Source organism: Seriola lalandi, unplaced genomic scaffold (genome assembly GCF_002814215.2).
Source record: "Seriola lalandi dorsalis isolate HSWRI2012SDOR001 ecotype SW California unplaced genomic scaffold, Sedor1 jcf7180002055004, whole genome shotgun sequence".
In the NCBI taxonomy this organism is placed as follows: domain Eukaryota; kingdom Metazoa; phylum Chordata; class Actinopteri; order Carangiformes; family Carangidae; genus Seriola; species Seriola lalandi.
The window spans coordinates 402,568-407,715 of record NW_019525548.1 but is presented as its reverse complement, the minus strand read 5'-3'; positions in this window follow the sequence as shown (position 1 = coordinate 407,715).

Below are 5,148 nucleotides of genomic sequence, written 5' to 3'. Positions count from 1 at the left end.
TCATAGTATAGTAAGGCATAAAAATGACAAAAAAAAGTCATAGTATAGCAAGTCATAAAAACGTCAAAAAATGTCATAATACAGTAAGGCATAAAACGTCATAGTATAGCAAGTCATAAAAACGTCAAAAAATGTCATAATACAGTAAGGCATAAAACGTCATAGTATAGCAAGGCATAAAAACGTCAAAAAATGTCATAGAATAGCAAGGCATAAAAACGACAAAAAAAGTCATAGTATAGTAAGGCATAAAAATGACAAAAAAAAGTCATAGTATAGCAAGGCATAAAAACGCCAAAAAATGTCATTGTATATTAAGGCATAAAACGTCATAGTATAGTAAGGCATAAAAATGTCAAAAAATGTCATAGAATAGCAAGGCATAAAAACGACAAAAAAAGTCACAGTATAGTAAGGCAAAAAAACGTCAAAGTATTGTAAGGCATAATACGGGAAAAAAATATCACAGTATAATGAGGCATAAAACGTCATAGTATAGTAAGGCAAAAAAAACGACAAAAAAAGTCATAGTATAATAAGGTATAAAAATGTCATAGTATAGTAAAACATAAAAACATTAAAAAAAAATCATAGTATAGTAAAACATAAAAACGACAAAAAAAAGTCATAGTATACTGAGGCATAAAAAAGTCTCAGCATAGTAAGGCATAAAAATGTCAAAGAAGTCATAGTATAGTAAGGCATAAAAAATTCATAATATAGTAAGGCATAAAAAGTCACAGTATAGTGAGGCATAAAATGTCATAGTATAGTAAGGCATAATACGGAAAAAAAATATCACAGTATAGTGAGGCATAAAACGTCATAGTATAGTAAGGCATAACAATGACAAAAAAAAGTCATAGTATAGTAAGGCATAAAAACGACAAAAAAAGTCATAGTATAGTAAGGCATAACATGGAAAAAAAATATCACAGTATAGTAAGGCATAAAAACGTCAAAAAGTCATAGTATAGTAAGGCATAAGATTGACAAAAAAAAGTCATAGTATAGTAAGGCATAAAACGTCATAGTATAGTAAGGTATTAAAATGACAAAAAAAAGTCATAGTATAGCAAGGCATAAAAACGACAAAAAAAGTCATAGTATAGTAAGGCAAAAAAACGTCAAAGTATTGTAAGGCATAATACGGGAAAAAAATATCACAGTATAATGAGGCATAAAACGTCATAGTATAGCAAGGCATAAAAACGACAAAAAAAGTCATAGTATAATAATGTATAAAAATGTCATAGTATAGTAAAACATAAAAACATAAAAAAAAAATCATAGTATAGTAAAACATAAAAACGACAAAAAAAAGTAATCGTATACTGAGGCATAAAAACATAAAAAAATGTCATCGTATAGTAAGGCATAAAAATGTCAAAAAATGTCATAATATAGTAAGGCATAAAAATGTCATAGTATAGTAAGGCATAAAAACGACAAAAAAAGTCATAGTATAGTAAGGCATAAAACGTCATAGAATAGTAAGACATAAAAACGACAAAAAATATCATAGTACAATAAGGCATAAAAAAATCAAAGTATAATAAGGCATAAAAATGTCATAGTATAATAAGGCATAAAAAAGTCATAGTATAGTAAAGCATTAAAAACGACAAAAAGTCATACTATAGCAAGGCATAAAAATATCAAAAAAAGTCATAGTATAGTAAGGCATAAAAACACATACCATAGGAAGGTATGAACATGTCAAAAAATGTAAAGTATAATAAGGTATAATAACGTCATAGTTAATTAAGGTATAAAAACATCACAGTATAGTAAGGCATTAGAGTCGCCAATCAACTTAATTTGCATGTGTGTCGATTGTGGGAGGAAGACGGAGCACCTGGAAAGTATCTATGCAGTCACATGCAAATTCTTCACAGAAAGGGCCCCAGGCCTGGGGATCGAACTCAGACCCTTCTCACTGAGAGGTAAAAGTTACAACCACTGCATCACCATGGCCATAAAAAAGTCATACTATAATATTCACAAAAAGTCATAGTAATCCTAATGATATTTTCATGCGATTTCTCGATAGAAGTTCAACTCGTACTTTCATATATCCACCATTTTATGTTTACTCCTGGTAACAACCTGACTGCCAACCTACAGAAGCCAGAAGCCATGGTCATCTTGCTAGTTAACACTAGCCAACATGGTTAAACATCAGCTGACATTTTGTGATATTCTCACATGACGTGAGCCTTGAGATAGCCCCCGCCCATTCAGTCAATCAAATGCTAGCATATCTAAATCGATTGTCTTGGAGACGTAGCCTCTTGTAGGGCACATTGGAACGTTTTATGTTTGTGACACGACCCAGAACTGATGGAAATCCTTGTCTGAACGACTGAGCTCCAAATCCATAAACATAGACTTAGAGCTGTCCAGTTAGAATTATATGAAAAACAAATATATTGAGTTTCTAGTTAACAATATCATCACAACTAAATACTATAGCCTAAACATAAATGTTGTTTCACTAAGTCTCCTCCCATTGTGTAAAGCACTAAAAATGTATTTTCTCTCATTAAGAAATTGTATAGAAATGTCAAAAGCGCCGTTGTCAGGAAACTATATACATGTCTGAATATAATTCATTCTGATCTCTTGCTCAGTTCCTTATTTGGTATTTAATTACTATCTTAATGGATCACCTTTCTCTACTTGTATATGCCTTTCATGTCATTTTATTTCAACAGTTCAATCCTTTTTGTTTTTGTGGTTAGGAAAGTCTTCACATCTTTCCTTGACTCCAGGATGAGAAGTGGTTAGGAAAGGAGATTATTAACCGCAGCCCAGCTCTTTGTCTGAATTCAAGGACAAACCTTCTCATATATTTACTAAGAATTGTTATTGCAGTTATTATTGTAAACTTACATATGTGTCATACTAGAAACAGAAAGCTTGACAAGCAGAGCAACAGTAAGAGGAGCAAGAGTTCAGCAAACAAACTGATGCAAAAGTAAAACAACAGAACTGCATCATAAGTATGTCAGTATTAGTCAATCAAAAGAGTTTGTTGCAGTGTTTTAAATGAGGAAACCCTTTTTGGAAGTTTCATGGTGGGAATACTGAAAAATATCAGGGTTTGAGTGAAACTCACAAGGGACAAAAGAAAAACAATGAGAGACGTGTAGCGTTCCAAATCCCATTTTTATTGGTCGTTGGATTTCAGGTGAACCAATGGCACGAGAGAGAGAGAAAGATTAATTCCACAATATTGAAAAAAATTATACAAAATAATAATACAAAAGGAAGTTCCAGTTATACAAAGCAAAGATGTGGACTTTAATCCTTTTTTTTCCCATTTTTTTAAATCTTTTTTTTTTTCCTACTGCCCAAAAACTCAAGAGTAAGGCACAGTCATTACCACATGTTTACCCTTCCACATCCGTTTGTCTAAGCCTTGGTCTTGGTTACCTTGGAGACGCTGGTTTCTCTGAGGATAACCACTCCTTTTTAAGTCGCTTGAGATTCTCAGCCCTTCGTGCACAAAACGGTCAAAACTTCAGAGAGGAAATTGGACGGACTTGGTTTAGAGCCGGCTACAATCATGTATCATTTCATGGGGGCTACAATGATTGGTTTTCCGTTCTGATTTCCACATCAGAGGAATGTTTTACAACGATGATGATTATGAAAATGATGATGATGATGATGATGAGTGGAAGGGCCCAATAATTCAGGGCAATGCGCCAAGGTAATCTTTACTGTATTGTAGAAATCAGAGAAAAACCACTGCTGCTGAATGCGTTATAAAGGAAGCAGGGTGCAGAAGGGTTGAGAATCAAAGAGGGTTACGACCCGTGGGTGCAACGTGCTACACGACTGCGTAACAGTTTAAATAGACGACAAATTCTGCTGTGTTATTTTTTTTTTTTTTCTTATTTTTAAAGTTTTTTTTGTAACTCATCCCTTCCCCCCCACCCACACCGACGAGTCGGGAAATATTAAACATCCAACAAAAACAAATTAAATTAGGTCACATGTCATCGTTAAGACTGTCGTGACACTGAAACTAAAACCAAAAATAGAAGTAAATTATTAAAGGGCACTCTCACAGGCCTTTCGGTTACATGGCGAGGCGCTTGAGTGCGGGGGGGGGGGGGGGGGGGGGGGGCGGAGACACAGCGGAGAACAACGTCTGCTGGTCCAACACAGTGTGCGAGATGCTTTTTTCTTAAACATGTTACGAGTTGGTTGGTAGCACCAGGTTCCAGTTCTGTTGGTTGCGTGTGAGATGACGGTTTGTTTGTCCAGTATCAAAGGTTTGGTCTAGATAAAGGCTGAGGTTTAAGTTTGGTTGCGGGATTCAAAAAGCAGCTTTCAAAAAAAGGGATCTATAAATCATTTCACTCCAGTTGCTATGGCTACCTACTGTTCTCCTACCCATGATAATGTCTGTGCCTTGGACATAGAAAAAGAAATGAATCCAACTGTGTCAGCAAGTATTTGTGTTTTTTTTTTTTTTTCTTTTTTTAATCATTATTATTCCAGTAAGACGTGCGAGTGCAGTAAACATAAGTGACCGCACCATTTTTATTTATTTTTTTTCTTTATACTGTTCTCAGGACAATAGGTTTTAGCTTGTGGAGGAGGGGAGAAAAAAAAAGGAGGATAAGTGTTTTAACTTCATACATCCTGTTTGGTCCAGGAAATAGACTCCCCCGCCACCCAAAGAGATCACAGCTAGAGAACAACACAGGAAAACTGGTTTACATTTCAATATTTTACAGTTGAGATGGAGAGAGGGGGAGGGGGGAGGGGGGGTTAAACCCGTCAGTTACATCATGTTTGATATCTTTATCATCATAAGATCCACTCCAGTTATATCACACACAGGCAGCGAGGCCTGCTCCTGAAGACAAACACACACCTGGCCTGATGGAAGCAGCAAATCAGTTTCCACATGATCCGACCTGCGCCAAAGACACGCCCACGTTTCTCCACCCTTCACCTCCAGCCGACAGGAAGCAGCTGGAGCGCAGGTGTGGTCCAGGTGTGAGTCTGTGTTTTGGGAGATCGCATCCGGTAGAAACGGCTCCACCAGACCAGGCCAGACACCATAAATACTGCCACCATGTGCTGCTCACACAGACAATAGAGACAGGTAGGGAGATGAGGGTGGGG